The sequence below is a fragment of the Dermacentor andersoni genome, chromosome 1 (assembly GCF_023375885.2).
Source record: "Dermacentor andersoni chromosome 1, qqDerAnde1_hic_scaffold, whole genome shotgun sequence".
NCBI lineage: Eukaryota > Metazoa > Arthropoda > Arachnida > Ixodida > Ixodidae > Dermacentor > Dermacentor andersoni.
Window position 1 is genome coordinate 227,961,378 of NC_092814.1, and position 25,780 is coordinate 227,987,157.

General features: G+C 50.0%; 1 protein-coding gene across 2 annotated transcripts in view; it reads right to left on the reverse strand.

Annotated features, from left to right (window-relative positions):
* Positions 1-25,780, reverse strand: part of Hasp (Hig-anchoring scaffold protein) — an 865,621-nt gene that overhangs the window by 810,428 nt on the left and 29,413 nt on the right. The window lies entirely within an intron of this gene.

The following is a 25,780-nucleotide window of genomic DNA, read 5'->3' on the forward strand; positions in this document are numbered from 1 at the left end:
ATAGTATACCAGTCTAGAATAAATTGGTGTCTCTTTTCAGGGCTGCTTGGAGCCCCAACAATTAATCAATTTATCAAGCTTCCCTGGCCTAGGGATCTTGGGAGGACAGAAGGGGTTTTAAGCAGCCGGTTTCGACTACTCGGCTTGCTTCGTTTTCAATCGTGCTAGACTGATGAAATGTAACGCTCCACTCTTCAGGCAGATATTGTAAATAAAGTTAGTACTCCTCGTTCTCTATAAGAACGCGTTTCTCCCTTCAACAACGCCCTTAGCGTGGATGTGTCGGACGAGTGCACGGGACAGCTACCCCTTTTTGCATGCCCGACCCCAACTCTTACAAATATGTTCTCCACAGCATTTAGAGCGGATCCTGCATTCGAAAAACATTTTTGTAACGGCGTTTCTTTATTAGTCCGCGTTTTAATGTGCACCATAGATGATAGCGATTGGCGTGATGACTAGAGGCGGCCGCGGAGATAGCCAATCATGTACGCCACTTACGTAATAGGTTTGTGAATATGAGTCGAGGTGCCTCGCTGATAATGCGGCTGAAAACTGTCCTCGCCATTCAGAGCTGGATATCCGGTTAGTGGCGTTATCTGCGGCACTCGTTCTCTTTCTCTCTTCCTTCTAATTCTTCTTTTCAAAAATCAAATGTAAGGCAGCGAAATTCCACGATTTCTCTGCCTCGGAGCTAACTTATTGCAACTGCAGTTACTCTCCCGACTTACTCTCAACACTCCCAACTTTGTGAAAAAATCTTGCAACAATTTGCAAACTCCCCCTGCACCAAGACGACGACGGCACCACCATGACGATGATGGCAAGACGACAACAGCGTCATGACAGCGAGAATCTGTCGACTGACACAGAAGAGTGAAGAGTATATAATATATAAAATGCGGTTTTACGCGGATGTGGTTTTACGTGCCAAAACCACGATCTGATTATGAGGCACGCCGTAGTGGGGGACACCGGATTAATTTTGACCGCTTGAGGTTCTTTAACGCGCACCCAAATCCAAGTACACGTGGCTGTTCTCGCATTTCGCCCTCATCGAAATGAATAGTGAAGAGCAGCCTGTGCCAGAGGCACACTGAGAATGGCTGCCGCGCTTTGCTCATGGTGGTGGACCATTCCTTCATCGCGCAACTGCTATGTTGCGAGGTTGCGAGAGTGTGTTCCCTCCGAAATACATGCTGTCAGATTCGTCGGACGGTCCTACCGCTGTCGACCAGATGTAGGAGTCGTCGGACTATCTCGCCGCTGCCACCATTTGAAGGAGATGAAGGTCGTAGACAGGAACTCGGTGAACAGGATTTATTTACATATTAACAGTTTAAGCAGGATACATTGGCAGACTAGCGCGACTCCCATATGGAGCCCGCAAAACTAACATACAGCAAACAGTTTACGAGCACACAGCTCACTAGTATGACAGAGCACTCAGCTCCCGACAACGATCACGACACGAGCACTCTCTAGCAGCCGGCAAACGCTGCTTATAAGCTCTTGCTCGACGTCATAGTTCGACGTCATTCAAGATGACCCGCCTTTTGGAGGATGGGGTGGGTCGGAGCAGGAATGGTCGGGAAGGTTCGTCCAAGCATTGTAAACTCGCCGCCTCGCACTATGGCTCACACACACGCAAACACACAGGTGCGAACCCATACACACAAAGGCTCCGGAGTCGACGACCGAGGGCTTCGTAGAACCGTGCTCCGTCTCGGGTGGTGCGGCCAAGTACCAATTTCCCGAGTTGATCACGCGCCACGTGGCTGCCGGTCGTCCGCAGTTCTCGGTACCGCCCAGCTTTCAGTGCCGACGTCAGAGGGCTTCGTAGAACTGCTCCGTCTCGGGTGGTGCGGCCAAGTACCAATTTCCGGAGTTGATCGTGCGCCACGTGGCTGCCTGCCGACCGCAGCTCTCGGAAGGGCGCTTCGACTGGTGGGCTTGGAACACGTGCAGCGGGCTGAAAGCTGGCACGTTGCCACCCCGTATGGCCATTCTTAACAGCTCCTCCATGGCCCGGAAAATCTCGCCTGGCCAGTGCAGGCAACCGCTGGGCAGGAAGAGAATGGCTGGCGAGCAAGACGATGGCTTTGCTCTCTGCAACCCCTGCGTACTTGGAATGCCTTCAACCATCTTACAACAACTGGCACAGAAGAGTCGACCCGGCAACACAATACCGCTCAGCGTTCAAACGCCCGGAATTAGCTGCTAACCCACCAGGCCTCCTATCACAATTTCCATGCAAGTCACTCAACTGGGAATCCCAAATTTTGCCCCAAAATTTCGTGCCGCCAAAGCGAGCGTTCACGTTCCTCCGGAGTTCGACCAAACCCGACCGTCGCGCTGCACAAGAGTAAAGGTTTACGCAGAATTAAACCGAAGCCTTTCGAACACCAATACTCAATCATAACTTCGCGAACAGCCTGTTCCTACCCTATCACAGTGGCGTACTTATCTCATGTACGGCTGCCACTGAACCGTCTGGCCAACTCCACAGGTACGTCATCACAGACGCGCTAAATTTGAGGTCCCTATTCCGAACACGTGCTTGCATCATACAAGGTTTTCATCACGCTGACTCACATTTGTTCCTTTAGTCCACACAGGACACGTTCCTTAAATAAACAACCAAATTTGCGTAACTTACGCAACACAGAGGAACCTTCGAACAAATGTGTCTTCTAATAACTAGCTCTTCGCACGCGTACTAGAGAAGTCAGAATACGGCTGCCTTCGACACACCCGAGCAACCCAGTCATAAACGTTCTGGTTCCTTCCGTCCACACAGGACACGCGCTAATGGACCTAAGAGCTCTTCTCAGTGCAAATCACGCACTTACTGAAAATCTACGCGCTTAACCTTAGAAAAATCAAAAGCACTTAAAAAGAAAGAAGGTTAAATAACACACACGCGCGCTACGATAGGCCTCTCAACGATAACCTTGTCACACAGGTTCCTTACACACAAAAAAAAGAAAGCCTATATACTTATTGATGAACACCTCGCGAGACTACAGGTTTACTTTAAAACGCATCTTTCAAATCTCGGAGCTTCTCTAACGAAAACACAAACAGAGCTCATACCTTACTTATTGAAAGAAATCCTAGTCTCAAATCGCGAAAATTCTCCGATGCTCAAAAAATCAAACAAAACAACATGTTTCTACGGAAGGGCTCTTGGCCTCCTTTTCCAAACGCTTTCGTCTGACTCATACTTTGAGTCGGACCCGAGGTGGCCGCGGTTTAAAAGCTACTCTGGCTACGGAGGAATAACAAAAGGGCTGACTCACTATCAGCTCCCCTAAGACGTTACAGTCCCCTGCCAATTTGCGTCCTGGCGCCCCGCTTTCAACACGAACTCGATAGACCGCGTCGCTACTCCCCACCTGGTCTCGTCTTGCCACCTTGCGCTTCTTTGTACTGCACGCTGAGCTTCGAAGAGAACGACGGAACGACGAGGAATTTGACTGCCCCGTGCCCTTTGTCCGCGTCCGTGCAGAACAAGCTTCTCGGTCCCCCTTTGACCGGTGGCTCGAACGTTTTCGATGCGTCAACATTGTCAGTGACGACCGCACCTTTTTCCTCGCGCCCTGCCCTCTTGGGTCTCTCGCCATCTTAGGCGGCGCTACATTAGTTACCGTCTTTCGGTCTTTACCGCGCTTCTTTTTACGGCGCTTTCTCTTCGCGCTCACTTTCATGTCGCCTTCTCGTGCCTCGTGCTGGCCGGTACACATTTCGTCGGCCCGGATCGGTCTCTTACCCGCACAGTCTGAGTGATTTACATTTAAATCTACTCTCACTTTGCCTCGACTGGCGGACAGCCCAACCGACTCTGGAACAATGCAGCAGGCTTTACTCGAGTTAGACAACTCGCACTCTTGCGAACTGCCCTCTACTACATTGCCCAGCTCACGCTGTGCATCGACACACAGTCCGTCGGTCTCGATCGCTGTCTCACGCGCACAGTCCGAATGATTAACTGAATCATCCCTATCTAGGCTATCTAGACTGGCGGAGAGCCGCACCGATCCCTGAACAATGCAGTTGTTCTCTCGTGAGCTACGGAGCTCGCCACCCCGAGAACTATTCTCAACTGCATCGTCCAGTTCGCACTTCACTTCTGCACGCAGATCTGACTCGACATGGGTGCTCGCGTCTGTCAAGTCAACAGTACCCTGTACCTCGCTAACGACCTCGATACCGTGAGATGCGACGCACACACGCGGTAACTGTGCCAATTTGTTCGCAGCTGGCCTAGCTGTCTCTACAGTCATCTGTTGGCACAGCACCTCGTCGCTCTCACTCTGGCCTTTAACGGCCTCTGTTGCCACTAAGGCTTCGTTAGCTGCTAGCACTTCGAGTTCACTTGTGAACGTGCTGCTACTCTCACAGGTACTACTACTTTCCTCGGCTTTCGACTGAAATCTGCTGTCTACTTCCTGCCACTTTCGCTGCGTCCAGCCTACAGATTTATCAAACCGCTGTTGACTTCGCTCGATTAACTTCTCAAAACCTTGAATCTCATTGTTCAAGGCATCAATGTACTGCCTCGTTACTTCTGTTAGGCCTTCTTCCTGTGAAATGCTTTTGAGTTTCTGCCTTGCTTTTTCCTGTTCTTGCCTAATTGCTTCCTGTTCCCGCTTTTGGTTAGAATTCGTTTGCCCATTTATTCTATGAATTTGGAATCATTGTTACTTTCTAGAATGGTTTTACGAATCTCTGATTCCTTCAAGTCCTCATCTACGTTTACCTCGATCTCCTCACACAACCACAACAGGTCAGCTCTCGTCAAACACATTAGGACCATGGTCGCTACTTTAAGCTTTGGCTCTGCTGTCACACAATACTTGTTGCGATACCCACGCAAATCAAAATACAAGTAAAAGATCCCAGCGAATCAAATCCAAAAACAGTGAAATTGAAGCCTGGTAAATCTTACAGCCAAAACCAAACGCTTACCCACTGAAGCAGCACCATATCACCAGTCCTTCCCCGCCGTATCCAGTCAGTTGCAAGAGGTGGTCAATCTCAAGTCGCCTCCAACTTGATCAGGATGCCGGTCGGTCACCATGTGCCAACGTCCGTCAGCTGCCGTTGCTGTCTCCCGAGTCGTAGGCCGATCTAGGAGCCGTAGTCGGATCTCACCGCTGCCATACAGTTATTAGATTTGGCAGACGTAGCTGTAGAGATGAACTTGGGACGACAGGACTAGGCGAGCAGGCTTTAATTGCAGGATTTACATTTAAAACAGGACATACATTGGCAGACTAGCGCGACTCCCATATGGAGCCCGCAAAACTAACATACAGCAAACAGTTTACGAGCACACAGCTCACTAGTACATTTCTAGTATGACAGAGCACTCAGCTCCCGACAACGATCACGACACGAGCACTCTCTAGCAGCCGGCAAACGCTGCTTATAAGCTCTTGCTCGACGTCATAGTTCGACGTCATTCAAGATGACCCGCCTTTTGGAGGATGAGGTGGGTCGGAGCAGGAATGGTCGGGAAGGTTCGTCCAAGCATTGTAAACTCGCCGCCTCGCACTATGGCTCACACACACGCAAACACACAGGTGCGAACCCATACACACAAAGGCTCCGGAGTCGACGACCGAGGGCTTCGTAGAACCGTGCTCCGTCTCGGGTGGTGCGGCCAAGTACCAATTTCCCGAGTTGATCACGCGCCACGTGGCTGCCGGTCGTCCGCAGTTCTCGGTACCGCCCAGCTTTCAGTGCCGACGTCAGAGGGCTTCGTAGAACTGCTCCGTCTCGGGTGGTGCGGCCAAGTACCAATTTCCGGAGTTGATCGTGCGCCACGTGGCTGCCTGCCGACCGCAGCTCTCGGAAGGGCGCTTCGACTGGTGGGCTTGGAACACGTGCAGCGGGCTGAAAGCTGGCACGTTGCCACCCCGTATGGCCATTCTTAACAATGCGCAGACACCAGAACTCTCCCAGAATGCGCGTCACGCGCTGCAAGCTTCTGATAAACTATCACGGACAGGATGTCAAAGGTAGCGCACGCGTTGCGCGTCCGTCTCGTAGTTCCGCATTGCCACAGTAGCTTGAGTGGCTTGAGTCGATGCACGAGAACAAAGAGGGGGTTCACCAAGGGGCCCGATTTTTTTATTAGGCATATCATTAGAAGCCAACCAACAAGGACACCAGGGACAACATGGGGAAAATTACTTGTAGTTACTAATTTAATAAAAGAAATGAAAAATAAATGGCAATAAAGGTGGATGAAAAAACAACTTGCCGCAGGTGGGGAACGATCCCACATATTCGCATTAGGCGTGTGATGCTCTAACCAATTGAGCTCCCACGACACCGCTTTCCCATCCATTTTCTTGGGCATTAATGCAGTCACTCAGTCAACTGTATTGCTGCAGTGGCTTGAGCTGCTTGAGCGCATTACCGCAGTGTTTTGATCCCCACGAAGGGGCAGTGGCAATGTTTTGTTCTTCTTAGCCGTATGGTGAGGACGGCTATATGTTGAGGAGGCGGTGACGGTGACGAAATGCCATTGCGACGACAGCGGCGTAACAGAATTGACCAACAAGACAAAGTCAGTTTTGAACTCTTAGTTGCTATCACAGTAATATAAGAGAGAGACGAAGGGTTCCGGGAAAACGGAGGATATTATCCTTGCTGCGTTCAAGTTTGCTATATCAAACAGAGGTAAAGCTAATTTGAGTAGATTTATAGCGTGTTCGAATGGCTACTCCTCAATTTAGAGGTAGAAGTACAGCCAACCGCACCCCGTTCCCGTTCAATACTTGCTGGTCCACTGTTTCCACCTGTTGCCCGATTCCTGGCCTATCTACCGTAGCAGAACGTGCCGTACTTGAGGATCGCCACCATCATCATTCCAGAAGTGCCTCGGCTTCCTTTGATGACCATGTTTCCTACTTGTAGTGTGAAAATTGCAAGCCGGCTGATCCAAAGCACTATCCCACATTAGAAAGTAATCATCCGACATTTTACAATGGCGAACATTCAAAAAATAATTCAAGCAGGCAGGCTAAAACTGAGTAGAAAGTTGTACTCAGATCTATATTTCCGTGTTAACACATGTTTCCGTCTTGTTCCTCTTTGACATATAGCGCGAAAACCACAGCTAGCGGCAACTTGAGCAGATACAATGTGCGTGAATATGCCGCGCTGTGCACGGTCTCCCGGTTTAGCCAGAGAACACTTTAGCGTGGGCTTAAAGGTTAAAAAAATACTTAAAAAAAAAGAGAAAAGGTGGTAGTATTGCATGGCAAACTGCGACCACGCAAGCAGAATAATTCTTCGACGCCAAGAGCGCCTCGCAAGAACAATCTAGCGCAGCTGCAGCATGCTAGAGGGTGCTCGCCAGAGGGAGAAATAAGGCGCTAACGACGCACGTGCTCCCTCGCCGACAGGGTGCCCTCACGTGCAGATGCGTTAACTTTTGCAAAACTTACGCGTGGATTTTCAAAAGTGGCGCAAAAGGAGAGAAAGAGGACGTCGGCACTTGTGTCACCGGCCCATGTGTAGTTGGAAGAAGACGGTGCTCCACACAGGCGTTATAAGAGGGACAACGGCAGCAGCATCCGCCAATGCCGGCAATGTGGCCATGGCATGCGCGTGCCCATACGCAAATGCGCGCTCACGCGGTGTCGCGAGCGCGCTCGACGGCTCGTGAAGGAGCTCTCTCTCTCTCTCGTTCTCACTCTCTCATATCGCGTACGCGTGGAAGTTGGGCATGAAACCGACCGATGCGCAAGGTCCATTAGTGGCACCTTCATCTCTGCTCTCTCTCGTTCGCTGCATTTTTGTCGGCTTTTAGCTTTTCGTTGCTGCTTCCTTGTTTTCACCCGCGAGCGTCCGCTCGTGCCGCGTACAAAAGCTAACCAGACTGAGAAGCCCTGCGGTTGCTTCTCGAAATGCGTGGTCGATATCAAAATTAAAACATACTAAAAAAATGATAGAAGAGTTAAGAAATGTTTAAAGAGGAGTTTCGGGGACTTTTTTCAAGGTGTCGTCCTGAAAAGAAATATTGCGCCTCGCGCATCTCGAATGAATACTGGATGAGCCCGCGTACACATGTTCGCCTTCGAGAGGCGCCTAGCGTGGGCACTGCGCTTCTCCACCATCAATCGTGGGTAGTTAAAAAGAGTAACTGTTGCCTCGAGCTGCACAATCTAAATATACGGGAATGCATAAATGTTCTCATTAAACGAGTATGACATCGACATATAAAGAATTTGTTGCGTTCAGTAGCAAAGACGTTGTACGGCATGTGATAAAAGCAGTGCTTTTCGATTTATTGCCGAATTTTATCTGAGCTAGTTTGTCGTAACTGCAACACTTGAAAAAGTTCAGATGAAAGGTTCGAAATGATCTATCTCCCGAACGAAAGCAGGTGTTAAAAAAGCACATGAAATGAGCCCGTTAGAACTTCTAGGGTCGTACAAAACTGAAACCTCGAAGTAAAGCTTTACGCCATTTCAGCGGTGTTTGAAATACCTCATTCGTGAAGTGAAATTCTCTCACATAGTCCAGTTCCAAATAGGGATTCTTTTATAGTGAATACGTCCTAACAAATTAGTCTATGTAATTCTGATATCCGGTTCTCTTCGGAAACAACAATGTGGTGCATAGGCGTTCCGACAGCTTGGAGGTATTACCATCGCATTTTATATAAAAATACTATTCTTATAATAAAGTAGACATGAAATTTTCTGTTTAAATGCAATACGTATTAATGCCATTCAAAGGTCGCTATATTAAAGCATTTACCCGTTTCCCCTGTATGTCGACAGGCAGTGGGCGTTAAGCAAGAGAAAGCAATACAGCTTAAGGACAACGACCTCGAAAACGCCAAAAAGGAGAAAAGTTTGAAGCTGGGTGAGTTACTTTGCATTCAGCATTGCGAAAAGAGCATATGACGAGACGAGAGAAAGAAATACGTGCCCTGTTTCAATCTATCACCTCTTGTCCAATCATCTTCGCTGTTCGCTGTTGTATTAATGGAAATTTAAGCACTAAGCTTTTGTCGCAAGTAGTCTGTTTTGTTGCTTTGCGTGCTTAATTGCAATGCAGGTCCCAGTATTAATATTTCTTGGTGTACCCCAAGGCCTGATTTATACAGCCGTCATCCGCCCCATCCCGTCAGGGCACTGACGTCCTCCAGGAGAGAGCGTTTCCTCGATGGTTTGCCCTCAAAATCGCGACGCCGCAGACGTTAAAAGCTTCGGCCAACGTCTCCTGCGTCCCATCTTTGAGAAGAAACTATCGAGAAAACGCTTTCATGCCACAACGGCGACGGAACGGGACGTATAATGGCTGTGTGAATGAGTGATGCGGACTTAAATCGCTTGCACATCGGCGTTTTTCAGTTGATGCACGCTCCGGCGGCCAGACGTATACGCCAGGCACATCGCTACGAGGCAGTATATTTCACTGACTTGACCAAATTTATATCCACTGATTAAACTTTGTTGGGCAGGAGCTGTGTCAGTAGAGATGTGAGGCAAAGCTCTTGCAACTATGTGTAAATCCACGGGAAAGGTTAGCATCTTCCAATCCATGACAAAATATGTAATATGAACTACTTATCTAGAGCTCAAGAGAGAGAGAGAGAGAGAGAGAGAGAAAATAATGCATAGAAAAGCAGGGAGGTTAACCAGAGGTAGTTCCGGTTGGCTACCCTGCGCAGGGGGAAGGGTTAAGGGGGATAAAAAGAGAAACAGAGTGGAAGGGGGAGATAGAAAGAAAGGGAGACAAGCACGAACAAAGCGCGTACACTAAAGAGCGGTAGGGGGCGGCATTCTTAGAGTCTGTCGGGAAGCCCCGTAGACCGCAAGAACCTTAATAGCGCGAGTAAGGCCTTCAACGCGGATGTTCTTTCGGAGCATTGGCCAAAAGCTTTTAGTTCTGAAAGTGGACGATTGTCCAACTGGTCCAGTACTCTGCACATCACTTGTCTCTCAGCACTGTATCGCGGGCAAACACAGATAATGTGTGCGAGCGTCTCGTCGATGTTACATGTGTCGCACGTGGGGCTGTTGGCCATTCCTCTGAGGAAAGCATATGAGTTTGTAAAGGCAACGCCTAGCCACAGACGGTAGAGCATGGTCTGTTCACGTCGTGGTAATCCAGGCGGGAGGTGCATCCGTATGTCCGGAGACAACGAACGCAACCGACACATGGTGAAAACATTTGAGTCCCACAGGGGCAATGTACACTCACGGGACATCAATCGCAGCTCAGCCGCAGCGTCTGTTCGCGAAAGCGGAATGAAGACTCGTTGACCGCTTTCATGTGCAGATCGGGCGGCTTCGTCGGCGTGGTCATTCCCGTTGATGTTACAATGTCCTGGAAGCCACTGAAAGATTATGTTGTGTCCCTTGTCATAGCTTTGATGATATATGTGCCGAATTTCTGAGGCCAGTTGTTCATTGGGTCCGTGGCGCATTGGGCTTCGTATGCACTGAAGGTCTGCCTTGGAGTCACTAAAGACTGTCCATTGTTGCGGTGGCTTCTGCTTAATGAAATCAAGTGCAGCACGGAGCGCCGCGAGTTCTGCACCCGTCGATGTGGTCACACATGAAGTTCTTAATTTGATTTCCTCAGATTGTGCCGGGATGATGACTGCAGCAGCAGAGCTGTTGAGTTTTACTGAACCATCTGTGTATACATGTTGCCGGAATCTGTGCACGTTGTGAATGTGCTCCAAAGTTGCTTGTTTCAAGGCTTGCAATGGCGCTCCAGCTTTCTTTGCGATTCCTGGAATTGTCAGGTGCACTTGCGGCCAGTGCAGACACCACAATGGATCTGACAATCGTGTAGCGGGCGTAAATTCTGATGCCAAGTACGACTGACGTCTTAAAATAGTTTTAGCAAAAGTTGAAAGTGGCCTTTTTGCTGGCAGGGAATCCGAGTCAGGTGTCGGATGTGCGCTCTCAGGACATCTGTATCAATGTAGACTGTCAAAGGAGCGTCTCTGGCTATGGTCACTGTCGCAATCGATGACGTAGTTTTGTGAAGACCGAGACAAGTCCTGAGTGCTTGGGCTCGCACGAGCACTCAGAGCTAGAGCTCAAGAGCATGAAAATAACTACTCGGAGCTATCCAAACTGATTAACGTACTACATGGTAAGGATGAGGAAACAAAACTTTTGCGAAAGCTGTGCTCAAGTCGCACTATTTCGGCAGCGTCTGCAGTAGGCACTCGAGCACTGCACGGGCCGGGACCGGCCCGAAAGCCCTGGCCCAGCCCGTCCCACGGGTGTGGCTCGGGTCGGGTAAGCTATCTCTAGTGCGGGTCCTGGCCGTGGTCGGGCCAAGGAGCTTCGGGCTAGGATCGGGCCCGGGCCTCGATCAGACCCGTAATAGGCCGGGTATGCTATTGGTGACTTTTGAAAGCTGCCTACTATTATAAAGGGGAAAAACTTTATTTCGTCAGCGTTAGGTGGGGTGATTGGGCGTGGTTTCTTCAGGTGGGCCAGATGGTCGTCAATCGATGTTTGATGGCGACCTCTTCAGCTCGTTCTATGGCCTGGAGTAGGGTGTGCAGGCTAGAACTGCGTAGCACCGCCTCCCATCCTTCAGGTGAGGGAGAGGTCTTCCACCTGTGCTACGGCCCAGGAGGAGAAACGCGCTTACCTCTTCCCCCTCCCCCTAGCGCGTGCTCACTTTGCCCCCCCCCCCCCCGCTCCTACTCTAGCCATCTTTTGATCACGTGAGCTCCAACATCGGGCACGCTGGAGGACGGCGCACATCCAGTCAACATCTTTCTCGTTCACTCTCGTAAGCTTTCTTCCGCATACACAGCAAATGGCTGTGCGTTCGACAATGCATTCCGAAAATTGCAATGCTAGTGAATGAGATTTGCAAAGTCTAACACGAGGCAGAAAAATTTAATCTGTCTAAGTGCCAGCTTTCGTGGTCATTGCTTTGTATTCTTTCTCGCCCTACACCGCTTTGCCAGGAGTGAAAAGAGCGGTATCGCATCTCAACTTGTTGAACTAACTCTATGACGTACTTGCGCTGAATACACTACATGTTGAAACAGAATCGACAGAGCCCGCGTTCACTTATATTACGAAACATAGTACTAAAGTTTATGCCTCAAAAGTCAACAATTGGAGTAAACCAACCTTGAAATAAAGGGTGATAAAGCAAAGAAAAAACCTCAGTGCTCTTCCACTCTGTGAATAAGGATGACTAGCGAAGCTGTGTATGTGGGCCCCGTAATGGCGAACTGCACGTCCGCCGCGGGTCGGCCAGGTACTGCACCATTTTCGGGCTCGGTCCACGTATGGCGACTGCTTAACGCCTGCTTCACCTCCGCCGCGGATCGGCCCTGCGTTGCACTATTTTCAGGATCGGCCCGCGTATGGCGAGTGCTTAACGCCTGCTTCACCTCCGCCGCGGGTCGGCCTAGCTTTGCAATATCTTCGGGATCGGGCCACGTATATATATGGTGAGTGTTTAACGCCTGCGTCACCTCCGCCGTGAGTCGGCCCGGCTTTGCACTATCTTCTGGATCGGCCCACGTATACCGAGTGCTTCACGCCTGCTTCACCTCCACCGCGGGTTGGCCCGGCTTTGCACTACCTTCTTGTTCGGCCCAAATATGGCGAGTGCTTAACGCCTGCTTCACCTCCGCCGCGGGTCAGCCCGGTAGCGCATAATCTTCGGTATCGGCCCACGTATGGGGAGTGCTTAACGCCTGCTTCACCTCCGCCGGGGGTCGGCCCGGTATTGCACAATCTTCTGGATCGGCTCACGTATGGCGAGTGCTTGACGCCTGCTTCACCTCCGCCGCGGGTCGGCCTGGCTTTGCAATAACTTCGGGATCGAGCCATGCATGGCGAGTGCTTAACGCCTGTTTCACCTCCGCCGTGAGTCGGCCCGGCTTTGCACTATCTTCTGGATCGGCGAGTGCTTAACGCCTGCTTCACCTCCGCCGCGGGTCGGGCCGGTATTGCACAATCTTTGGGATCGGTCCACGTATGCCGAGTGCTTAACGCCTGCTTCACCTCCGCCGCGGGTCGGGCCGGTATTGCACAATCTTCGGGATCGGTCCACGTATGGCGAGTGCTTAACGCCTGCTTCACCTGCGCCGCGCATCGGCCCTGCATTGCACTACCTTCAGGTTCGGCCCACGTATGGCGAGTGCTTAACGCCTACTTCACCTCCGCCGCGGGTCAGCCCGGTAGCGCATAATCTTCGGTATCGGCTCACGTATGGCGAGTGCGTAACGCCTGCTTCACCTCCGCCGCGGGTCGGGCCGGTATTGCACAATCTTCGGGATCGGTCCACGTATGGCGAGTGCTTAACGCCTGCTTCACCTCCGCCGCGGGTCGGGCCGGTATTGCACAATCTTCGGGATCGGTCCACGTATGGCGAGTGCTTAACGCCTGCTTCAGCTGCACCGCGCATCGGCCCTGCATTGCACTATCTTCAGGTTCGGCATAGGTATGGCGAGTGCTTGACGCCTGCTTCACCTCCGCCGCGGGTCGGCCTGGCTTTGCAATATCTTCGGGATCGGGCCATGTATGGCGAGTGCTTAACGCCTGTTTCACCCTCGCCGTGAGTCGGCCCGGCTTTGCACTATCTTCTGGATCGGCCCACGTATGGCGAGTGCTTAACGCCTGCTTCACCTCCGCCGCGGGTCGGGCCGGTATTGCACAATCTTCGGGATCGGTCCACGTATGGCGAGTGCTTAACGCCTGCTTCACCTCCGCCGCGGGTCGGGCCGGTATTGCACAATCTTCGGGATCGGTCCATGTATGGCGAGTGCTTAACACCTGCTTCACCTGCGCCGCGCATCGGCCCTGCATTGCACTATCTTCAGGTTCGGCCCACGTATGGCGAGTGCTTAACGCCTGCTTCACCTCCGCCGTGAGTCGGCCCGGCTTTGCACTATCTTCTGGATCGGCCCACGTATGGCGAGTGCTTAACGCCTGCTTCACCTCCGCCCGGATCGGCCCACGTATGGGGAGTGCTTAACGCCTGCTTCACCTCCGCCGCGGGTCGGCCCGGTATTGCACAATCTTCTGGAATGGCCCACGTATGGCGAGTGCTTAACGCCTGCTTCACCTCCGCCACGGGTCGGCCCGGTATTGCACTATTTTCAGGATCGGCCCACGTATGCCGAGTGCTTAACGCCTGCTTCACCTCCGCCGCGGGTCGGCCCGGCTTTGCACTATCTTCTGGATCGGCCCACGTATGGCGAGTGTTTAACGCCTGCTTCACCTCCACCGCGGGTCGGCCCGGTATTGCACAATCTTCGGGATCGGCCCACGTTTGGCGAGTGCTTAACGCCTGCTTCACCTCCGCCGCGGGTCGGCCCGGTATTGCACTATTTTCAGGATCGGCCCGCGTATGGCGAGTGCTTAACGCCTGCTTCACCGCCGCTGCGGGTCGGGCCGGTATTGCACAATCTTCGGGATCGGTCCACGTATGGCGAGTGCTTAACGCCTGCTTCACCTCCGCCGCGGGTCGGCCCGGTATTGCACAATCTTCTGGAACGGCCCACGTATGGCGAGTGCTTAACGCCTGCTTCACCTCCGCCACGGGTCGGCCCGGTATTGCACTATTTTCAGGATCGGCCCACGTATGGCGAGTGCTTAACGCCTGCTTCACCTCCGCTGCGGGTCGGGCCGGTATTGCACAATCTTCGGGATCGGTCCACGTATGGGGAGTGCTTAACGCCTGCTTCACCTCCGCCGCGGGTCGGCCCGGTATTGCACAATCTTCTGGAACGGCCCACGTATGGCGAGTGCTTAACGCCTGCTTCACCTCCGCCACGGGTCGGCCCGGTATTGCACTATTTTCAGGATCGGTCCACGTATGCCGAGTGCTTAACGCCTGCTTCACCTCCGCCGCGGGTCGGCCCGGCTTTGCACTATCTTCTGGATCGGCCCACGTATGGCGAGTGTTTAACGCCTGCTTCACCTCCACCGCGGGTCGGCCCGGTATTGCACAATCTTCGGGATCGGCCCACGTGTGGCGAGTGCTTAACGCCTGCTTCACCTCCGCCGCGGGTCGGCCCGGTATTGCACTATTTTCAGGATCGGCCCACGTATGGCGAGTGCTTAACGCCTGCTTCACCTCCGCTGCGGGTCGGGCCGGTATTGCACTATCTTCTGGATCGGCCCACGTATGGCGAGTGTTTAACGCCTGCTTCACCTCCGCCGCGGGTCGGCCCGGTATTGCACAATCTTCGGGATCGGCCCACGTATGGCGAGTGCTTAACGCCTGCTTCACCTCCGCCGCGGGTCGGCCCGGTATTGCACAATCTTCGGGATCGGCCCACGTATGGCGAGTGCTTAACGCCTGCTTCACCTCCGCCGCGGGTCGGCCCGGTATTGCACAATCTTCGGGATCGGCCCACGTATGGCGGGTGCTTAACGCCTGCTTCACCTCCGCCCGGATCGGCCCACGTATGGCGAGTGTTTAACGCCTGCTTCACCTCCGCCGCGGGTCGGCCCGGTATTGCACAATCTTCGGGATCGGCCCACGTATGGCGAGTGCTTAACGCCTGCTTTACCTCGCCACGGGTCGGCCAGGTATTGCACCATCTTCGGGATCTGTCCACGTATGGGTAGTTTTGTGTTTACACACGGACACGATCCTGGGGGAACTAACCCTTAACAGCTTCGCTGTAAAAAAAAATAAGATTGCTAGTTGCGTGGTAAATATGGTTCACTATGAGCGTTACGACTGCGCGTCATTAATTAACATTTTACAAAGCTATAAGTTTCAAGCCAAGTTTATTCGCTCGAGTTCTGGAAATGTGCGTTGCAATGTTTTTTTTTTCCTTATTACAATATTCAGATTACGTTGTTGGCGATTGTGTACATGAGTAGTGCCCTATTCTTTCGATATATATTGCCGCGCAACTGTTTGGCGAACGTAGCATAGGCTTTCATATCGCATGTTAAAGCACGAGTGTAATGGGTTAAATATATAACATTTCTTTCCATCTTACCTGTCCATTTATCAGCAACAACGCCAGACCAAGTCCTGACACAGTCAAGACTATATCTAGAAAATGTCCTGTGCCGCCGATGGTATCTTCACAATTACCGAGAATGGGAACATGCTCCGCTTACGCTCAAGGGCTAAGGGCCGAACCGGGCCGGGTCGAGCCGGGCCCAAATCTTTCGGGCCCGGGCGGGGTACGGGTCAGGTTTTAAACTATCCAGTCGGGCTCAGGCGGGCCGCCGCATAGCACTTTCGGGCTCGGGCCGAGCCCGGGCCTGAAATAACGGCCCGTGCAGTGCTCTAGTAGGAACACGAAGAGCTGTCGCCTCTAGCTCCGATATCACTTTATCCCACAGATGAAAGCCCATATATGGTAAATTTCACACACTTCGGAAGCTGCCAGAATTATATCTGCTTAAGTAGCGTGTGCGGCATCCCACTTGAAGTAGCATCCCCAATGAGCGAAAGTAAAGGTTGACTTCTGCACAAAAACTGTAATTGAAGGGCGAAGACCGCATTGTTCAGTCAATCCACGCATGTATGACGCTATATACAGGGTGTCCCAGCTAACTATAGCCAGAACTTAAAAATATGCAAATGCCACGTAGCTGGACAGAACCAAAGGTAATGTTGTTTGCCGTCGCTCGGAGATACTCAGATTACTTTTTGCACTCCGCCTAATTACATAACTGGTCTCAATTAATTAAGCAACTTCTCAAATATTATTAGATGAAACGTCCCAATGAGAAAATTGTAGAGCCACATGAAATATTCTCCATACAGCTTCCTGTTACTCGATACGTGCTACACAAATGCTTTTTTTTTTCCGAGCGTGACAGAAGTCCACGAATACACGCAAAGTGCCTCGAGTGGCCAGTCGAGCGGCAATTTCGCGTGCATATGCGGGCTTCTTTCACGGTCGGAAACACTTTTTTGTAGCTTGTATTGAGCGACAGAAACCTGTATCGGGCATTTTTCATCTTGCTCTACAATTTTCTCATTGACACTTTCATCTAACTGTAATATTTGATAAGTTGCTTACCTAATTAAAACTAATTATCTAATTAGGCGGAATAAAAAATATAGTTTGAATATCTCCAAGCGACAGGAAACATTACTTTTGTTCCGTCCAGCTACGTGGTATTTGCATATTTATAAACCGTGACTAAAGTGAGCTGGGACACCTTATATATATATATATATATATATATATATATATATATATATATATATATATATATATATATATATATATATATATATATATATATAATGAGAAAGAGAGAGAGAGGAAACCGAGGGGACCGGCTTTTATTAGTCACAAGAAGCCAACAAACAATGACTGCAAGGACAGCACAGGGGGAAGTATCTGCAGTTCTTAATGGAATTAAAGAAATGAAAACATAAATGAAAATGAAAGTAGATGAAAAAAAACAACCGGCCGCAGGTGGGATACCAACCGAGGTCTTCGCATTATGCGTGCGATGCTCTCACCAGTTCAGCTAACGTGGCGCCGTTTCCCCATCCACTTTCTGGGGTACTTATGTTTATCTACCAGAACTAACCTTGGGAGTGTTCGCCAGCGCCACCACCCATGGCCATGGCGGCGGATGTGCAACGTCCTTTCTGCCGCAGGCGTCACGTCAACGTGAACTTTTTGGGCGAATGCAACTGGCCAATAAACCGCACGTAGGCTACCTGAAAGCATCAAATTTTAAGCTGCCGGATTCGAGACCCTCGCCATGCAATGAATGAAAAGACATCGAGGGGGACCCGATATTTATTAGTGATATCATAAGAAGCCGACAAACAATGACACCAAGGACAGCAAGGGGGAAATCATTTGCAGTTATTAATGCAATTAAAGGAACTAAATCGAAAAAAGGAACTTCATATAATTAAAGGTCTCGTTCATTACATAGCCAGGGTCTCGAATCTTGCAGCTTTAATGCCTTCAGGTAGCCTACGCGGGCCAATTAACTTCGCCCAAAAGGTTTCGCCACGAAGGCCGTGAGTGGCGGCGCTGGATAACACTCCCACGGTTGGTTCTCCGGCCGGGGTGGCAACGTGCCAGCAATTTCAGCCCGCTGCACGTGCTTCGACCGACACGCGGTGGCGGCGCCCTTCAGAGAACGAGCGAGGACGACAACGCTAACCGACCATGCGCCGCGTTTGGCGTTTGGAGGATCGGTGACGACAGCAGAGCTGGCCACGTTTGGCGCCCCGTGCATTGTTGGTTAATTTGCCGGGTCGTCATGGTCTCTCTGCGGCAGGGGGAGCCTCCCTGGCAAAAGGGTGCTTTGCGGTACGGGGGCTCCAGGATTCGTCACAGTCTGCTGACACACGTGGCGACTACAGGAAAAAGGCAGCTCTGGAATTTAGCGGCGCCGGCTGAGGTCGGGCGGGACCACCTGACTATGGGGACGCAGGACAATGGATACCACGACGACTGCGCTGCAAAGGTCGTCTACCCTCGGAGAGAGCACTGAAACCTGTGCGGCACGTGTGTGTGAGCCCTCCTCCTCCAAAAGGGCGGGTAGTTTACGATGACGTCGAACGATGACGTCGAACGGAGTGCTTATAAGCAGCGGTTGTCGGCTGCTAGTGTGTGCTCGTTGTCGTGCTCGAAATGTACTCGTGAGCTGTGTGCTCGTTTGCTGTATGCTTCGTCTTGCGGGCTCCATTTGAGAGCCACGCTAGGCTGTCGATGTGTCTTGTTTAAACTGTAAATAATGTAAATAAACCCTGCTCGCCTAAGTCCCGACGATGAGTCACGTTCCTCTCTACAAGCCCGACACCAAATCTTACACCTGGTTGACAGCGGTGGGATCGACCTCAACATCTTACAGTTCCAGTAGTGAAACATAAGCAATCCAGAAAGTGGATGGGCAAACGGCGCCGCGGATGCCCAGTTCGTAAGAGCCTCGCACGCGTAATGTGAAGACGTGGGTTCGTATTCCACTTGGGGCCAGTTGTATTTTCATCCTCTTTCAGTTCCATTTATGTTTGTTTCTTTAATTACATTAGGAATTGCATATAATTTCCCCTATGCTGTTTTTGTTTCTTGGCTTGTTATGATATATATATATATATATATATATATAAACTTTTCTGTGTGCGTGGGCTGCTGCGTGCAGGCGTAAATGTGTGTGGTCGGAGGTGTGTGTGTATGTGTGTTTATGGAATTGCTGCTATAGCCACGTGGATGAGGCGAGTGGTGATTTTTTTTATTTAATACCCGCGGGACACGAAAGAAGCGGTGGCTCTGCGCGCCGCTTGGTGCTCTTTTCGTGCTCATCCTTTGTTGGCTATATTTCTTTTGCTCCCACGAGCATCGCATCAGCCTTCCTTTCGCCGCCCCGAAGAGCGGGCACGCGGCAGAAGCGACGGGGCGGGCCGGCGGTCACGGTAGTCAAAGGGCGCAATACCGTCGCAGCCCGAAAAACGCGCGAGGGCCACACCGCGGGAACGGTAAACAGCCGAAGCGTGCCGAAAGCAGCGGACGAGTCAACGTCAGCATACAACGTTCGGTGGTTGCCTGAGGGAGCGCAAGTTGGTCTGGAGATTTAAAAAAAAGAAAGTGCAAGAACCCCTCGCGGCATACATTGTACGCACGCCCATCCGCGGCTCACGTGGAAGCATATACGCCGCGGCAGCGGTGGCGATGCCTTGCCGCACGCGCGCCGCAATCTCCTTATGCGCGCTCTCCGGGCGTTCGGAGCGATGTGCATGGATCTGGACGCGACGTGCGGGGCTCTAAGCGGGTACCGAAGAGGAGGGGCAGTAGCGCTTTCGCGCTGACAATAATGGTATACGTGTTGCTTTGTTGAAGAGCGCGGTGATGCAGGCTCTAGACAGCTAGCTATATGTTTTGCACGACGTAGGGACGGTAAGCAGCTGCGCTATTTCGCAAGCAATGAGGAAAAAAAGGCCGGAGGTGTTCGTGCCCGAGGCATATATCAACCAACCAGGCCATTGCTTACTTGGTGGGATTTGAATACGAGGAAATTCGCGTTGAGTGACTGCGTGAGAGGTATCGATCGCGATCTTTCAACACAAATCAAGCACCTGCTTTTGTACGCAGCGGGTGTACAATACGTGACTAATCGATGCGACCGTTCATTCCCGCACTCCGAGGTAGGAGAGTGTTATCTCAGGACGAGACGCCGTAGCACTTACGAGAGATTCCATTCGCAAGGAACACACTGAAACACAAGCATCCGGAATTTATGGAATGGAATTTTTTCTATAAAGAAATTGTCTCTCAGATGCGCGCATAGAAATGGATATAGCCTCTGCCGATTAAACACATGTATGGTGGACGTTGCATTATCGGTAATGCCCGCTTCCATCGCAGCTATAGTGCCAGTTCAAGACGTCTTACAAGAGAGGCAGTTTACTGCTACAGCAATTAAAAACCCAAAGGTGGATTTTTACGCCACCGTCGTCACCATTCCACCTCCCTGCACTCAGCGTCACGCTCATCGTGCGGTGAGTAATGACGTCATCGCCTACGGCCCCCAGTGGGGATCGAGCTCGTGCCACTGAGGCAATATGCAATCCGAAGCCAAACCCGCAATACACTGAACGAGAATGCAGCTTCCAAGTTTAGCCTTTCGTGTGATGTTTGTAGCGTGCGTGGTGCAGACCCAGACGCTTGTGATGTCATCGCATGTACTTCGGAGTTGACAGCAGTCAATACGCTCACGGCGGTGTAGCTGGTGCGCAACGCATTAGTCGTTCACCGCGCGGTTTTCAGCACGGGGGAATCATTCCCAGCGTTTTTCTTCCAAAGACAGCTCTTTGCTGCCCTTGCTGTCGTCAGAGAGTGAGTAGCATCGTTATGCCGCCGCCGCAATTCTTGTCATTGTGTAGTCGTCGTCGTTGTACCGTCATCATGCCCCGTTTTGTCGAAGTCATCGCGTTGGCATCTTCAGATACAGTTGGGGAAGGAGGGGAGCGGGTTGAACAGGATTGCAGGAGTTTTGCACAACGTTGGGGAAGTTTGCGCTAGCCGGGCGAGTAACTGCTGCTGCTGCAGTAAGTGTGTTCAGAATGGAGGAATTTCTCGATTGCAGCTTTCTTTTTAACAGAATCTAAAAAGCAAACAAATTTCACGTGGTCTTAACTTCTTACAGATGGACAGTAGATGCCATAGAAGTAATTCCAGCAAAGTCGTAATCCTATCAACCACGCAGAGTTTTAATTAACAGCCCCCAAAGCACTCTGACATGCGCTGTTGGCGGTGTGCCGCGCTGCTACACGATAAGGCGGATATGACGTCAACCACAATCGCACGCGGCGCAATGGGAGCTGTCTCAACGGTATTTATAGCCTTGAAAATATGCGAGAACGCCTTAAAAGTGCGCTCGCACGCATCATACTCTATGCATGTGAAGTAGCGAGCAGGTAAGTCGGGCCTTGCGTCACTTCCGGCGAGCTGTAATCGCAGTGCTTTTTCCAGTTTAGGTATGGAAAACGTGGATTTTTGCGTGTCGTTTAGGCTGCAGCCGTCAGAATTTAGCACACAAAATTTTCCACTATGCGTTCTCTGTAGCCACACTATATCGCTTAACTTTTACGGTTTGCAACATTTCACTCCAGGTGGCCTTAAAGGCGCCTTAAAACACTCTTCATCGAAGAGGCCATTTTTATCTTCGTTTATTCTGTCATGAGCGTGGGAAAGCGCTGTGTTCCATCGATGTTATTTAACATGAATCAGGGTGCTGAACATGGTCTCGTTTAGTTAGTTCATAAATCTCCAGAGGGCTACCTTACAATGAATTCACGACAATATTTCTACTCGTGACAGTCAACAGCTAGCCGAATGTGCAACAGCAATTAAACTTCAAAGATTTCTTCCCGTTACCCCGACCGCATATGCTCTCATCGAACGAGCGCTCTATAAGTGATGCATACAATTTATTTCAACGAGATTTCAAGCGAGTTCCGTAATAAATAATTTCGAAACATTTCGTAGCATTAAAGATCTGTGCTCCCCTCCTTGCCCCCAACTTGCTTCGCCTATCACGAAGCACGTATGTCGGTACACTTTTTAGGTGTATAAGGTGTGCCTAAGCATATCAGTAATATATATATATATATGTGTGTGCTTATGCACATCCGAATCATTCCCACCAAACGATTGCACTTGCTTGAATGTCTCGCTGTACTGATACCTTTACGATATTTTCGGCCATGAAAGAGGGGAAAGACACAGATCCTGAACAGGTGCGTGTCCAGTCAGCTACCTTGGTTGCAGATCTCTACCTCCATATTTGCCACACAAGACGTCATGTCGTGCTGTGGTAATCTCTCGCAGTAGTCACAGGAAATAAAGAAAGAATAACCTGTGGGCATCGCCGCCTTGTGCTGCATTTCTTTCACCATTTGCACTGCCGTCGTCGTCTCCAGCTACGCTAATCTAAGACTAATCAATCGCATTTGACTAAACTCCGACTCTCCTGCAAAGTTGTACCAAAGTGTCATTTATATAATGATCGCGTTAACTCTCCGACTTACTTTCATCATTTCTAAGCTAATGCATTTTGTCATGTTGTGGAGTTACCCGTGCGACTGCTTGTTTTCGAGAGTTATATGAACAAGAAGCCTGGTTGAAGTTTGCTACCAGTGTGCTCTGTCTCTGGTCAGTCACCCTTGCGTGTTAGGTTTCTCCTCGCCTCTGGTCATTGCACGTGCCTTTGGTGAACTCCACTACAGCATGTGCAACACCCGCGAAGCTTCTTCGGTCAATAATAATTATGCACATTGCATTTTTATGTCACTTATTGCACAGGCGAAGGAAAAGTGCTCAATTCCGTCGACGAAAGCCTGTAAAATGTGGATTTCATTTTAGAAGGCGCATTTGTGCGCGTGCGGAAGGAATTGTGCCGACTGAAGATTTCGAAGGCCTGATTTACAAGAGGTCCTGTGAAAGCCTTCAAAAAAACTTGAAACGTTTTTTTTTTTTTTTTTTCCTGAAAGGCATCGCCTCAGGCATCGCTGAGGTGGCCCCCTGCCGCGAAAATTTTCCCAGAATGTTCCCGCGAAGCTAGAAGTTTTATATAGTCAACCTCAAGCTTTCCTATCTTCTTTTATTATTTTAAAACCTCTGGGAGCTTTAGTTACCGCGGTCAAGGTGACGTAACCTTCGTTTATGAAGGTTTTCATTGCAAGGAACGCAGTGGCCAAAGAGCAAGCGCGAGAGTATTCTTGCTCAGTCGCAGGTCTTATTTCTTTGCATAGGCGTTCGGAAGAAAAAGGAAGAAAAAAACAGAATCTAAGCACGTAACTACACGCTTTGTACATGTGTATACTTTCTTTTTAAATTATGGGATTTTACTTGCCAAAACCACTTTCTAATTATGAGGCACGCCGTAGTGGAGGACTCTGGAAATTTCGACCACCTGGGGTTCTTTAACGTGCACCTAAATCTAAGTACACGGGTGTTTTCGCCCCCTTCGAAATGTGGCCGCCGCAGCCGGTATTCGATCCCGCGACTTCGTGCTCAGCAGCCCAACACCATAGCCACTGAGCAACCATGGCGGGTGTGTGTGTATACTTAAATAAAATCTGCATACAGTAGGCAATTACGCTGACACATGCAAGTTCATGTTTGTGTTATGATATTGTTTAGCGTGGAAGACGTCAGCTGGCAGAAATCTCCTAACCGTCCTCGCAGAACCCTTACACTGCCACTCCGCACACTAGGCCCGGCCTCGTCCCGTCTTCGAGTGCAACTGAGCGGCAGTTTTAAGCGAAGCCCGAGGGCCGCCTCACATCATGCGTGCGTGACCACGCGTCTCAATCGCGTCGCGAAGGCAATGCGACGATAAAGCTGCACCATCAAGCAAGAAGGGAACAACGATGGCTGCTGGCTCTGAATAAACGGCAAGCGTTGATCGACCACCGAGGTAAGACCGGCATTCGACGTCACTCGAGAAATATCGCGTGGAAACATTGTCTTTCATTTTTTTCCACGCTCCTTGCTGCACGAAACAAAAGCCGCATCCATTCTTGGAAGAGCGCCTCGCAGGAAGCAGATTTCTGTTTCCCCCGAAATGCCGCAAAACACTACCGCGTTTCAACACGCGGAGATTTGGCGAATCGTAACACGTGCTACTTACTCACAGCCTCGTTCTATGATACAGCTGTCATTATAATATTCAATATACCAAGAAGTGTAAAACATCCCTATAATAATTCCTATCGAGTTTGTTAAATTTCCAGCCAACAACTTGCCGCAAGTGGGGAACGATCCGACGTCTTCTCATTACGCGTGCGATGCTCTAACCTAGCATGTGGCCAAGCATTGTGTCACGTTGTTTACCCTCTATCAAAGTCATTGCCACGTTGTGATAGAAGTAGTGAGGTTTCTGGGAAACCTGTTCGTGGCGCCATCTGCATGTACCGCTAGGTACTGCAAAGGTCTCCAGGTGGTGCCCACTGAGGCAAGAGAGAGAGAGAGAGAGATGAAGAGGAACGCTGAGGCAAAAAATATAAGCCGGCGTGCTTCTGTGCATGGACCCGGGGAATATGGGAGGCTGTCGAGGAAAGTGCGTAAAGGAGCGGCGGCCAACTGGAAGGCTACGATATATGACGACGTGAGTGTATTTACAAGATTCTTCTACGTTTTTGTATTCACGGGATCGATATTGGCAGTTGATTTGGAAAGTTAGTGTGTGAAACAGTGTCCCTCAAAATGTGTTCGCTGCAACAACACACACACACACACACACACACACACATATATATATATATATATATATATATATATATATATATATATATATATATATATATATATATACACTCACATACATATATATATATAAAAGTACCAGAAAACTGTAAGAATGCAACCATTATACTAATCCACAAAAAGGGAGACGTTAAAGAACTCAATAATTATAGGCCCATTAGCTCACTCCCAGTGTTAAATAAAATATTTACCAAAATAACCTGCAATAGAATAAGGGCAACACTGGACTTTAGTCAACCAAGGGAACAGGCTGGCTTCAGGAAGGGATACTCTACAATGGATCACATCCATGTCATTAATCAGGTTATCGAGAAATCCGCAGAGTATAATAAGCCTCTCTATATGGCTTTCATAGATTACGAAAAAGCATATGATTCAGTAGAGATACCAGCAGTCATAGAGGCATTGCGTAATCAAGGAGTAGAGACCGCTTACGTAAGTACCCTGGAAAATATCTACAGAGATTCCACAGCCAGCTTAATTCTACACAAGCAAAGTAGAAAGATACCTATAAAGAAAGGCGTCAGACAAGGAGTCTCTCCAATGCTATTCACTGCGTGCTTGAAAGAAGTATTCAAGCTATTAAACAGGGAAGGTTTAGGAGTAAGGATCGACGACGAATACCTCAGCAACCTTCGCTTTGACGATGACATTGTTCTATTAAGCAACGCTGCGGACGAGTTACAACAAATGATTGAGGACCTTAACAGGGCGAGTGTAAGAGTGGGGTTGAAGCAGAAGATATGCAGAAGATAAAGATGATGAATAACTGGGCAAGGGAACAAGAGCTCATGATCCCAAGTCAGCCTCTAGAGTCTGGGAAGCAGTACGTTTACCTAGGTCAACTAATCACAGGGAACCCTGACCATGAGAAGGAAATTCACAGAAGAATAAAAATGGCTTGGATCGCATATGGCAGACATCGTGAGCTCCTGACTGGAAGCTTACCATTATCATTGAAAAGGAAGGTGTACAATTAGTGCATTTTACCAGTTCTGACATATAGGGCAGAGACTTGGAGACTGACAAAGAAGCTTG